We start from the raw sequence: 14,465 nt of genomic DNA on the forward strand, positions 1-14,465 counted from the left end.
GGGGAGGGGCAGAGGAGTGGGGGATGCAGATGGGGGAGGGGTCCGGAGGCACTGCAGGTGGGGGAGGGGCAGGGGTGCCACGGGTGGGAGGGGGGCAGGTGTGGGGATGTTGTGGATGGATGAAGGGTTCCGGAGGTGCTGTGGGATGGGAAGGGACGGGAGTGCCGGTGGTGGGGTAGGGGACCGCAGGCACCATGGGTAGGGTAGGGGCAGGTACGGGTGTTGCGGCGGATGGGAAAGGAGGTCCGGAGGTGCTGCAGGTGGTGGAGGGGCAGGTGCGGGGGTGCCATTGGTGGGGGAGGGGTGGGTGAGGGGGGGACCGCTGATGGAGGAGGGTGTCTGCAGATGCTGCGGGTGGAGGGGGGCAGGTGTGGGGGGAGACATATAAGGGGGGTGAATGGTGGAAGGGGCCTGGAGGTGCTGTGGGTGGTGAAGGGGTGGAGGAGTGGGAGCCACGGGTGGTGTAGGGGGTCTGGAGGCACAGCATGTGGGGGAGGGGTGGAGTGCCGCATGTGGTGGAGGGGAAGGTGCGGAGGTGTGGTGCATTGGGGAGAGGTCTGGAGGCGCTGCGGGTACTGTACATGCCATAAAAGGTAGTTGGAGGGTATGCAGTAACAGGGCCAGGACAGGGGTGACAGGGTCAGTACAGGGGTGACGGTGCCAGGACAGGGGTGACGGTGCCAGGACAGGGGTGACGGGGCCAGGACAGGGGTGACGGGGCCAGGACAGAAATGATAGGGACAGGATAGGGGTGACAGGGCCAGGGTAGGGGCGGCAGGACCAGGACAGGGGTGACGGGGCCAGTATAGGGTTGACAGGGCAAGCACAGGGGTGACAGGGCCAGGATAGGGGTAACAGGGCCAGCATAAGGGTGAAAGGGCCAGGATAAGGGTGAAAGGGCCAGGATAAGGGTGGCAGGGCAAGGCCAGGGGTGACAGGGACATGACAGAACACAGGGCACGGGAGAGATTGGTATTAGGGACAAAACAGTGGTGACAGACAGATGTGTCTTACCGGAGTCACTGCTGCTGGCTGCTGCTGTTCCACTCCAACCTGTTGGGATCTGCTGCTGCTGGAGACTTGGCATGGCTGACTCTCTCAGGCTGGAGTTCTGCTTCTTCTGCCCGTCCGCATCCCTCCCCCCCTCCTCAGTCACACACCGCAGACCTCGCGCAGCTGCCGGGCACTGTGGTAAGGTGAGACTGGAAATGACTGGTTAGCCCCCAGGAGATGCTGCGGCTGGAGGGAGGAGGGGGTCATAGCATGCACGTGGCGCGGACCTCACGGCTTCCGGGCACTGTGGTAAGGGGAGACTGGGAGTGACTGGTTAGCTCCCAGGAGACGCTGCGGCTGGAGGGAGGAGTGGGTCAGAGCCTGCAAGCAGCTCGGATTTCTGCAGCGCTACCCGCCAGCTAAAGTGTGTGAATGAGCTGGGCGCACTCCACTGCGGGTGGCAGCGCTGCAGCTAGCGGTGGGGTTGCCGGGGCTGGAGATAACAGAGGCAGTATGGAACCTGCACAGCGGCAGGTGCCCCACTAAACTGCAGCTAAGAAGCGTGGAGTGTGCCAGAAAGTGATGCTCCTCCGCACCAGAGAGACCCTGCTGAGTATGCCGATGTGGGGGGTCAAGCACACAGTGAGCCGGTGCCCGTCTGTCTGTATGACATACCCCTCACACACCCCCATACCTTCCAAATGTCCCAATTTTCGCGGGACAGTCCCATTTTTTGGGGTCTGTCCCGCTGTCCCACCCGCAGGTCGCAGTGTCCGGCGGTGGGGGGGGGGGGGCAGTTGGAAAGCTCCTGTACTCGCTGTTCTGCTTAGCAGAGCAGCGGTGAATAGTGGAGACAGAGGGAGAGGGGGCATCAGGGGGTACGGATTAATGGGGGGGTTCCAGCAGCAGAGCCGGATTAAGGTGGGGGGGGGGCAGGGGATACGTACCGTTGGCCCCACAGTTTTAGGGGGCCCCCCGGCTGGAGTAGCTCTGTCCCAGCTCAGAAGCCCCCCCCCCGTCCTGCCAGCAACAGCGGCAGCATTGTGCTACAGTCAGCACACGTTGCTGCATATTGGCAGGTCTGTGGTGTTGCAGGGAGGCAGCAGTCTCCCTGCTTTCTTCTCCCTGTGCGGGTGTGTAGGGGGGAGCGACCACCTCCTCTGGATTTAGCCCTAGCTGAGGGGCCAAAATCCCATTAAAAAAATAAAAATCGGAATTTGCATAAGGGGGCGTGGCCGCGCGGGCCGCGATTAGGCCACGCCCCCAACCCACAGCAGGCACAGCAATGAGATAGGGCTCCCCTGTCTCAAGTGCCCTGGGCCACCCGGACTCATAATCTGCCCCTGGGAGCATGCCTGCAGCTCACAGAGCGCTGGGCATGCCCCCTCACTGACGAAAACGGGGACCCTCCCGTGAAGCCACGCCCCCTTTTCGCCGAGTGTGTTTCCCTCCTTCTGCCTGGATAAAGCTCCTGCAGAAAGCTGGGAGGTATGCACCCCTGCCTGTGACATGCCCAATGCCTATGCTATCTGCTTCTGCTCCTAGTCTCCTGTAGATTTGGCCAGATCTCTGTGACTCATTTGACTAACTCCGCCCAGTGTTGTGACTCCGCCCAGCGTTAGCAAATGAATCACAAGGTCACAGAATAGGGCTATTATATAGGAGATATATCGATATGTCTATATATATATATATATATATATATATCTCCTATATATTTGCCTTAGTCTGTGACTCTGTGCCCGTAATGCTGGGCGGAGTCACAGAGCTGGGCGGAGTCAACTGCATCTGCTGCAGGGAGCTACCCCATACCCAGTGCCAGCAGCAGTCAGGTGCAAGACCCTACCTTACAGTATAGGAGGTGAGGATGGCCACTAGCTGCCGGCTGCTGTGCCTGTCCTCCCCCCACCCCCAATCACCTGTGACAGCGGGCTGTGTGCTGTGCAGTGTGGGGTCCGAAAAGGGGGCGGAGCTACGGCGTCACGAAGGGGAGGAGCTACACGGAATAGAGGGGCGGAGCTACACGGGTCCAGACAGCTGAACAGTGGTGGAATCAGCATTGCAGTGACGGCCAGCCAGACTTGGTAAGTGGAGGGTGAGAGAGAAATGTGTGTGCGTGTGTGTGTATATAGTGGGGGGTGTGTGTGTGTGTGTGTGTGTGTGTGTGTGTGTGTGTGTGTGTGTGTATAGTGTGTGTGTGTGTGTGTGTGTATATATGGTGGGGTGTGTGTGTTTGTATATATGTGTGAATTGTGTGTGTGTGAGGTATGTCTGTGTGTGCGCACTTTATGGATGCCACTGCTGGGGGGGCCATTACATGCAAGGACGCTACTAATATAGGGGGGGCATTACGTATAAGGACGCTACTACTATAGGGGGGGGGGCATTACGTATAAGGACGCTACTACTATACGGGGGGCATTACGTATAAGGACGCTACTACTATAGGGGGGGCATTACGTATAAGGACGCTACTACTATGGGGGGGCATTACGTATAAGGACGCTACTACTATGGGGGGGCATTATGTATAAGGACGCTACTACTATAGGGGGGGCATTACGTATAAGGACGCTACTACTATGGGGGGTCATTACGTATAAGGACGCTACTACTATAGGGGGGCATTACGTATAAGGAGGCTACTAATACTGGGGGGAATTACATATAAAGACGCTACTACTGGGGGTGCATTATGTATAAGGACTCTATTACTTCTGGGGGGCATTATGTATAAGGACGGTGCTACTACTACTGGGAGGGCATTACATGTAAGGATGCTACTACTACTGGGGGGGCATTATGTATAAGGACGGTACTACTACTGGGGGCACATTATGTATAAGGATGCTACTACTACAGGGGTGGCATTACGTATAAGGACGCTACTATTACTGTTGGGGGGAATTACATATAACTGCTACTACTACTGGGGGGCATTACGTATAAGGACGCTACTACTACGGGTGGGGCATTACGTATAAGGATGCTACTATTACTGTTGTGGGGCATTACATATAACTGCTACTACTACTGGGGGGGCATTATGTATAAGGACACTACTACTATTGGGGGGGCATTATGTATAAGGACGCTACTACTACTGGGGGGGCATTATGTATAAGGATGCTACTACTACTGGGGGGGCATTATGTATAAGGACGCTACTATTACTGTTGGGGAGCATTACATATAACTGCTACTACTACTGGGGGGGCATTATGTATAAGGACACTACTACTATTGGGGGGGCATTACGTATATGGACGCTACTGCTACGGGTGGCGCATTACGTATAAGGACGCTACTACTACGAGTGGGGCATTACGTATAAGATGAATAAGATTGTGCTACATTGTGGCGTAATTTTAAATGGGGGTACTATTGTGTGGCCATGCCCCTTAGTTGTGAGACCACACCACTTTTCCCGATGCACAACAAAGGAATATGGGAGGGCGCAAAATTCATAGTTTGCAGGGGGGAGCCGAACACCCTAGCACCGGCCCTGGCCACCAGTAGCAAAAGTACACCACGGCCACTGACACTATCTGCAGGGAGGGGAACAGCGCTGATATGGAGGGTACTTGCAGGCAGCGAGTCGCCGCCCGCAGCTCCTCTCCCACCTACACACCATACCTGCCGCCTGACACCCACACCCCAGGGAGAGGGCGCTAGCTCAGGCACCGCTAGATCAGCATCTGCAGCATACACACAAGGGCTGCCATACTCAGCGGCAAGCGGTGCGGAGCATGTGCAGCGGGACAGCGCCAGGACGGGACACGCACTAATCAACATTGCTGCTGGGCCGGAGCTCCCTCCGTCTGCAGCCTAAGGACGCGCGCCGCACCTCTCCAGGGATACACCATGCCTGCCCGCCCACAGGGCTCCGGACGCTTACCTATGCTCCGCGATCACAGCAGCTGACGCTGCCATGCAGGATGGTGGAATGACGCCCGTCAGACGGGGCGGACAGTGTGCGGCGGAACGGGGCCAGGAAGGAATGCTGACCACGACCCATTGCTGCTGGGTCTGAGCTCCCTCCCTCTGCAGTCACCATCTCACAGCAGCAGCCTGGAGGTTAGTGGCCACCACGACCCGCACATCCTTACCTCACACATACCTCACACATACCTCACATATACCTCACATACCTCACACATGAGAGCAAAGGTACACACACTGTGACATCACACCTGTAGCCCACCCCTATATCTGCTAAGTACTCCCCGTCACTATGCCCTGTCACCCTCATCCTGCTCTCTAACTGCCTGTCTGTGTACTGGCCTTCACCCCTCTCACACCATCACCAACCCTCACTAACTACCACAGAGACTATGTGCACTGATATCTGCCCCTCCACCACCTGCAGCGCCCCTGGACCCCTCCCCATCCCCCCGCAAACCCCCGCACCTGCCCCTCCACCACCCATGGCACCCCCACCCACTGCGCCTTCGGACCCCCTACCCCACCCGCAGTGTCTTCCAAACCCCTCCCCCATCTGCAGCAGCCCCTCCCCCATCCGCTGCACCCCCGGACCCATCCACTGCACCCCCACCCCTCCAGCAACCGCAACACTTTCGGTCCCACTACCCCACCCGCAGCACTCACCCCACCACCAACCACTCCACCTGCGGACCCCCTACACCACCTGCTCCTCCGCCACCTACAGCCCCTCCCGATCCACCGCACCCTCCCCCCTCTCCCTCCCTCCCCCACCCGCAGCGCCTCCAGGCCCCCTACCTTACCCGCAACACCTGCACCCTTCTCCACCAGCAGCGCCTCCGGAACCCCTCCCCCATCCGCAACAGCCCCTCACCCGCCTCCCCCACCCACAGCACCCCCACCCCTCCCGCATCCCCTGACCCCCTCCCCATCCGCTGAACCCCCGCACTCACCCCTCCCCCATCCGCTGCACCCACTGACCCATCCCCTACACCCCCACCTCTCCAGCAACCGCAACACCTTCGAACCCACTACCCCACCCTCAGCACCCACCCCTCCACCACCCACTGCACCTCCGGACCTCCTCCACCACCCGCTCCTCCACCACCTGCAGCCCCTCCCCATCCACCGCACCCCCACCCGCAGCGCCTCCAGGCCCCCTACCTCACCCGCAACACCTGCACCCTTCCACCCTGCAGCGCCTCCGGAACCCCTCCCTCATCCGCAACAGCCCCTCACCCGCCTCTCCCCCACCCACAGCACCTCACCTCTCCCTCCTCCGGACCCCTAACCCCATTCACTGCACCCCCCCCTCTCTCACCCGCAGCGCCTCCACACCTCCTACCCACCCGCCATACCCTTTCCCACCCGCAGTACCTCTGGAACCCCTCCCCCATCCAGCCCAGCATCTGCCCCTCCCCCACCTGCCCCTCCCCCACACACAACACCCCCCCGGCCCCCTCCCCCGGTACCCACCCGCGGCGCCTCCAGACCCCCTATGCCACCCGCCCCTCCACCACCTACATCACCTCCGGACCCCCTCCCCCATCCGCCACACCCCGCATCTGGCTCTCCCCCGCCCGCTGCACCTTTGGATCCCCTACCCCACCCACGCAGCAGGCCCTTCCCAATCCGCATCGCCTACACCATTCGCAACAGCACCGCACCCGCCACTCCCCCACCCACGTTACCCCCGCATCCACCCCTCCCCCACCCACCGCGCCCCCTGGACACCTCCCCCATCCACTGCACACCCGCACCCACCCCTTCCCCATCTGCAGCGCCTTCGGAACCCCTCCTCCATCCGCAACAGCCCTGCAGCTGCCATCCACCACCTGCGACACCCCTGCTCCTACCCCACCCACAGCGCCTTCATACCCCCTCCCCCATCCGCGTTCCCCACTCCCCAAACCCCTTCCTGTTGCAATGGACTACGCCCCCTTCACCATCAGAAGGCCTTTCATTGTGCAATATTCAAACACTAACAAACTAGGAATGCAGGTAATACTCCATATATTGAACCCCAGAAAGGCGTGCAGGGGTTAAGGGGGCGTAGCCCCTTCCGACGGTGTGAAGAGCGCCCATAGGGCGCGATGAAGCACCTAGTATATATATACATACACACATAGGGGGTAATTCCAAGTTGATCGCAGCAGGAACTTTTTTAGCAGTTGGGCAAAACCATGGCCCTCATTCCGAGTTGTTCGCTCGCAAGCTGCTTTTAGCAGCATTGCACACGCTAAACCGCCGCCTACTGGGAGTGAATCTTAGCATAGTAGATTTGCGAACGAAAGATTAGCAGATTTGCGAATAGACACTTCTTAGCAGTTTCTGAGTAGCTCGAGACTTACTCTGCCACTGCGATCAGTTCAGTCAGTTTCGTTCCTAGTTTGACGTCACAAACACACCCAGCGTTCACCCAGACACTCCCCCGTTTCTTCAGACACTCCCGCGTTTTTCCCAGAAACGGCAGCGTTTATTCGCACACACCCATAAAACACCCACTTCCTGTCAATCACACTACGATCACCAGAACGAAGAAAAAACCTTGTAATGCCGTGAGTAAAATACCTAACTTAATAGCAAATTTACTTGGCGCAGTCGCACTGCGGACATTGCGCATGTGCATTAGCGACTAATCGCTCCATTGCGGAAAAAAAAATAACAAGCGATCAACTCGGAATGACCACCCATGTGCACTGCAGGGGGGGCAGATGTAACATGTGCAGAGAGAGTTAGATTTGGGTGTGGTGTGTTCAATCTGCAATCTAATTTGCAGTGTAAAAATAAAGCAGACAGTATTTACCCTGCACAGAAATAAAATAACCCACCCAAATCTAACTCTCTCTGCACATGTTATATCTGCCTCCCCTGCAGTGCATATGGTTTTGCCCAACTGTTAAAAAAGTTCCTGCTGCGATCAACTTGGAATTACCCCCATACTCTCCTGGGATGCGGTACTCCTGGCGGCTTCAAATAAGAAACTTCAAACTGGCATGCCTGTTTGAAGTTTCTTATTTGAAGCCGCCAGGTGTGCCGCATCCCAGGAGAGTATGTGTTTATGTTTATGGAGGTACCCGGCTGCATTACTGGGAGAGCCGGGCATTTTGGTCGGTTTTGGCGCTAAACTACTGACTTGCCCCGGGTGCTGAAAATCCTAGTTTCGGCCCTGCAGTGAGGGAGGATGGGAGGAGAGGAGGAGGGGGGTGAAGGAGAGTGTTGAAACTTTCAAAGAGACGGTGTGGACAGGACGACTAAGAGATGAGTACTTGGAAAAAGGATTGCTTGGCAAGGTAAAGAGCAAAGCTGTAGGAGGAGAGAATAAACTTGAAATGGAGGAAGTCCGGCAGAGGGTGAGATTTCTTCCAGGAGCGTTCAGCGGAGCGTGAGCATTTTTGTAAGAAACGTGTTAGTTTGGTGTGTCAGGGTTGGGGTTTGGAGCGGCGGAGGGGGACAGAGGAGAGGGGGGCCACAGAGTCGAGAGCAGCGGTTAGGGAAGAGTTATAGAAGGAGGCTGCCTGTTTGGGTCAGGTCATAGTGGAAAGAGGAGAGAGGACAGTCTTGAGGGAGAACATGAAAGTGGGGTTGAGATACCCAAGATTGCGACTGGTGATAGTGGATCTGGGCGGAGAAAGGAGGATGAGAGGGTGAAAGAAAGCAGATGGTGGTCAGAGAGAGGGAAGGAAGAGTTTGAGAAATCAGAGAGATCACATCGGTGGGTGAAGACAAGGTCGAAGGAGTGGCCGAGATTGTGAGTAGGGGTGGAGGTCCAATGAGAAAGTCCAAAGGAAGTGGAAAGGGTGAAAAGATTAGTGGAAGCAGCATTAATGATGTCAATAGGGATGTTAACGTCACTGAGGATGACAGAGGGGAGGTCGGAGGAGAAGAAGTGGGGAAGCCAGGCAGCAAAGTTGTCAAGGAAAGGTGAACAGCAGCCAGGGTGGGGCGGTATATCACTTGCACAAGGAGGTGAATGGGGTAGAAGAGGCGGATAGTGTGGACCTCAAAGGTGGAGAAGGTGAGGGAGGGCTCAGGTGGGATGACACAAAAGGTGCAGTTTGGAGGGAGAAGGATGCCCACACCTCCACCCTGGCGGTCATCAGGTCTGACCGGGTGGGTGGAGAGGACTCCATAGGAGAGGGCAGCAGGGAAGGTGGTGTCAGAAGAGGAGAGCTAGGTTTCAGTGATGGCGAGAAGGTTAAAAGAGTGGGAGATGAAGAGGTCGTAGATAGTTGGCAGCTTGTTGCAGATTGATTTAGCATTCCAGAGTGCACAGGAGAAAGGAAGGGAGGGGACAGGGGAGATGGGGATAAGGTTGGCTGGGTTCTGAGTGCATGTGGGTGATCTGGAAATTGGGGGGTGAGACCTGGCAGTGAGTATTGGTATGGGACAGGATCGAGGAGCCATAATTCCAGTACAATAGTGTTGTTCTGAGGAATAGATTGTTGTGGGTGTAATATTGAGTGAACAAGGAGGAGTTGGGGTGTAGTGAAAGCAAAGACAGTGCAAACAGGATTTTAAGAAATAATGGAAGGAACGGAAAGGCTGAGATGGTTACACAGTGGTTGTAGATTGTATCAATGAGGAGAGTGAGCAATGTGTGTGAGCAGTAGGGCTGTTACTTAATCAGACAGGGAGGTCAGTGTCCAGGCTGTGCTGTCTGCAGGCGTTGGTAGTAGTGGATTAGGTAACTCACTGTAGTATGTTGATTGCAGGTCTTTTTTGGAAGTGGGGAAGATAGTCTGCTGTCCTTCTAATCCCAATAAATTAACAGTACCTTTTGTAATAGGGTGTCCAGAGTCTCAGAAAGATCCCATATAAGTCCACAGTCTCCTCACTGACACATTTAGGTCCTCCTGGGACCTTCTTCAAAGTGTGGACAGAGTGTGTGCTGTGACTATGTATGTGATAGCCGGGCAGCAGCAGATCCATCAGTCATTTTAAAAAGCATTGCACACCAGGCCGTTTCATCACATAAGCAAGCAGTTTATTCACAGTTCAGACAGGGTTATCACGACAGTAACATTTAACTTCTTTTTCTTCTCTCCAGCACAATATTCATATGGGTTACATCAGGTTACATCTCCTTTCATTTGGGTTACTGGCAATAACAGCATTTACAGTGATGTGACAGCATTACAGTACAGTACATACCAGCGCAGTCTCTGGGAATCAGTAGTGCGGCTTCCGCAAACTGAGATTAATTTCAGTGTGCTCTCCACCATTCGCTAGGGGCTCTATCTAAACGGGATCTCTCATGGACACTTTACTGGGGGCCTTCCGCCACACGTGATTTCCTATCACTCACCCAGCTCTCCCGCAGACTCACACCTCCCGTCCTGCTTCTTGGGTACCCCTGAAGGTGAGGATCCCCTTTATTTCTTCCACTGATTGTTCATGCTGTAACTTCTCTCACACTGCAAATCTGGATATCTCTTGCTCTTCCTAGCAGCACCTACATGCTGTTCCATAATGCCAGGGACTGTGGAGTTATAGATGCTTGTTCCACAGTCCCCAGACTGCGTTTCTCCTGGACACTAGCCTGTGCCCTCCATCTCAGTCCTCAGCTCATACTGCACTGTCCTGTGCTTTGTTCCTTTTTCTAAAATCCCCCTGCACTTCCTGTCCTAATCCCCTAGATGTGACAGGGTCTGCCAGAACTGGTTTTGGGGCCATAAAACTCCCCCACTCACTGATAAGAATTAAATGGCTTTTGGAACTTTTCAATATCTCTTGTCTCCTAACATTCCAGTATGCCACATGTATACCCCTTCACAGGAAGTGACATCAACTTCCTGGGGCTAGCAATACAATTAAAACATTAGAAAACAGTTAAAGAGCAATGTACTGATTCACATCAAATGTTTTACTAAAAGTGAATTTAATAGTTAAATAAAACTTTGTATATGGCTAGCATATCTCAGCTCTTCAAATACCCTTTTTGTATTGCGGGTTCCACGAAGGGTATTTGAAAATGTCGGCATTGCGTCCAACTCTGGACCAGTCCTAGAGATCACAGGCAGAGTGGAGAGTGCAGTATGCAGGATGATATTAAATACCTGGGGAATGAAAGAAGGAAGATGATTAGGTCTAGACAAACCCAGCAGGAATTGTAATTGGGTGTGGATCAGTAGATCAACAATGCTACATTCAATAGGTCGACAGTAAATGGTCGACAAGCAAAATGTCGACAGGTACAAAAGGTCAGCAAATGAAAAGTCAACAGCGCTTAAGGTTGACAGGTATGAAAGGTCGACAGGTACGAAAGGCTGATATGACAATGGTCGACACAAAAATTGTCTACCAAATGTTTTGTGAAAATAAAAAAAATATGTTGACCATTTGTGCGTCGACCATCACCATGTCAACCTTTTGTACCTGTTAACCTCAAGTACTGTCGGCATTTTGTACCTGTAGACCTAATGCATGTCAACTATATGGTGTTGACCTATTGACTGTCGACCAATACATTGTCGATCTATCATCCAGATAATATTCTTATCTGGCTCCAGCCATGCTGAGGTCAAACCACAGTGAGAACTACCTTGGGCTTAGAAGGGAGAGCCCAGCTGTCCAAGCCGTGTTCTACATTATATTCTGGAAATGACCTGGGTTTATGGCTCATGTTGGACTTAACTAGGAACCCACAGAGGACCAACTCTGCTCAGACCTTGCTGTTTTGTGGACCTGCAGAAGTGAATGAACCCCATTACTGGCATTTTAATTAATTACAACTATTAGTCTTGCCAAACAAGTGGCTAAAGCATCAGAATAAATGTCAGTCACATCTCACGTAGGAGCCCCTGACAGGCGCTACTACTCCCCATTGCAAACTCTTACTAGAGATTGCTAAACAAAGATACCTCTTTGCAAGCATGGAATAGCTAGTACCAGAGCCGGCCATAGGCATAGGCAAACTAGGCAATTGCCTAGGGCATTTGATATGCCTAGGGGCATCAGCAGCTTCTGCTGATTAAAATGATATGCGGCATGCCTATATTCTGTGTGTAGCATTTCATATGCAGATACAGCCACAGTCTCACACAGTATATAGGCATGCCGCATATCAGTTTAATCGGCAGAAGTGGCTTGTGCATCCTAGCCACATACAGTAGCAATGCAAATAAGATGCATTTTCATTAAAAAAATGTGCCCGACGTTAGCATTGAGGCAAGATTTATGAGGACACATCTGTATCCAAGCAAAGGCAGAGGTCACAGTGTTATTGGCAGTGTGAGTGCTGTGTGCATGTGAGTGGGTTGGTTGTGCAGTAGTGTTCGGAATATGTGTAAGGAGCATTATGTGTGTAAAAATGCACTAATAATGTGCAGCAAATGTGTAGGGGGCACTATGTGTGTCATTATGTGTATAAGGGCATTAATAATGTGCAGCATATGTGTAAGGAACATTATTGGTAAAAGGGCATTAATAAAGGGTGTCATAATGTGTAAGGCGCATTATGTTTATAAGGACATTAATAATGTATCTCATATGTGTAAGGGGCATTACTGTGTGGATTTATGTGTATAAATGCATTACTAATGTGTGGCATTATGTGTATAAGGTGCTCTACTATGTGGCGTTGCGTATAGAAAGGGCACTACTGTGTCATCTAATGTGAATAAAGAGCAATAGGGTGTGGTGTAATGTGAATAAGGAGAAATTCAGTGTGATGTAATGTGAATGAGGGGCTCTACTGTGAGGAGTAACGTTTATAAGGTAAAGTGATACTACTGTGGGATGTAATATGAATTATGGACACTCTTGCATGTTCAAATGTGAATAAAGTTGCAGTACTGTGTGGTGTAATTGGAATGGGGGTTACTATTGTGTGGCCATGCCCCTTGTCAGCAAAAACACACCCCTTTTTGGACTGTGCGCCAAATGTGCGAACTGTTCCTTTTTAAAATATAGGGGGTACAACCACCAAAATAAGGACTGCTATGAGTGAGGGGTGATGGTGCTGGGAAAGAGGTGCAAGGTCAGAGGCGGAACCAGCTGTGGTGCTAGGGGGCACCAGCCAAAATCTTGCCTAGGGCATCATATTGCTTAGGGCCGGCTCTGGCTAGTACAGGTGCAATGTCTCTCAGAAAACACCTAATTGATGAGAAAACAGTACCGACTGCAAGAAATAGCCATATCAACTAGAGATGAGCGGGTTCGGTTTCTCTGAATCCGAACCCGCACGAACTTCATGTTTTTTTTCACGGGTCCGAGCGACTCGGATCTTCCCGCCTTGCTCGGTTAACCCGAGCGCGCCCGAACGTCATCATGACGCTGTCGGATTCTCGCGAGACTCGGATTCTATATAAGGAGCCGCGCGTCGCCGCCATTTTCACACGTGCATTGAGATTGATAGGGAGAGGACGTGGCTGGCGTCCTCTCCATTTAGATTAGAAGAGAGAGAGAGAGAGATTGACCTGATTTACTGGAGCTTAGGAGTACTGTAGAACTGTAGAGAGTGCAGAGTTTACTAGTGACTGACCACAGTGACCACCAGACAGTGCAGTTTTATTTAATATATCCGTTCTCTGCCTGAAAAAAACGATACACAGTGACTCAGTCACATACCATATCTGTGTGCACTGCTCAGCCCAGTGTGCTGCATCATCTATGTATATATCTGACTGTGCTCAGCTCACACATCTTATAATTGTGGGGGAGACTGGGGAGCACTGCAGTGCCAGTTATAGGTTATAGCAGGAGCCAGGAGTACATATTATTATTAAAATTAAACAGTGCACACTTTTGCTGCAGGAGTGCCACTGCCAGTGTGACTGACCAGTGACCTGACCACACTGACCACCAGTATAGTTAGTAGTATAGTATACTATATTGTGATTGCCTGAAAAAGTTAAACACTCGTATCTGACTGTGCTCAGCTCACACATCTTATAATTGTGGGGGAGACTGGGGAGCACTGCAGTGCCAGTTATAGGTTATAGCAGGAGCCAGGAGTACATATTATTATTAAAATTAAACAGTGCACACTTTTGCTGCAGGAGTGCCACTGCCAGTGTGACTGACCAGTGACCTGACCACACTGACCACCAGTATAGTTAGTAGTATAGTATACTATATTGTGATTGCCTGAAAAAGTTAAACACTCGTCGTGTGACTTCACTTGTGTGGTGTTTTTTTTTTATTCTATAAAAAACTCATTCTGCTGACAGACAGTGTCCAGCAGATCCGTCATTATATAATATATACCTGTCCGGCTGCAGTAGTGATATATATATATTTTTTATATCATTATTTATCATCCAGTCGCAGCAGACACAGTACGGTAGTTCACGGCTGTAGCTACCTCTGTGTCGGCACTCGGCAGTCCGTCCATAATTGTATACCACCTACCCGTGGTTTTTTTTTCTTTCTTCTTTATACATACATACTACTACTACATCTCTTTATCAACCAGTCTATATTAGCAGCAGACACAGTACAGTACGGTAGTCCACGGCTGTAGCTACCTCTGTGTCGGCACTCGGCAGTCCGTCCATAATTGTATACCACCTACCCGTGGTTTTTTT

Source organism: Pseudophryne corroboree, chromosome 3, assembly GCF_028390025.1.
Source record: "Pseudophryne corroboree isolate aPseCor3 chromosome 3, aPseCor3.hap2, whole genome shotgun sequence".
NCBI classification, from domain to species: Eukaryota; Metazoa; Chordata; class Amphibia; order Anura; family Myobatrachidae; genus Pseudophryne; species Pseudophryne corroboree.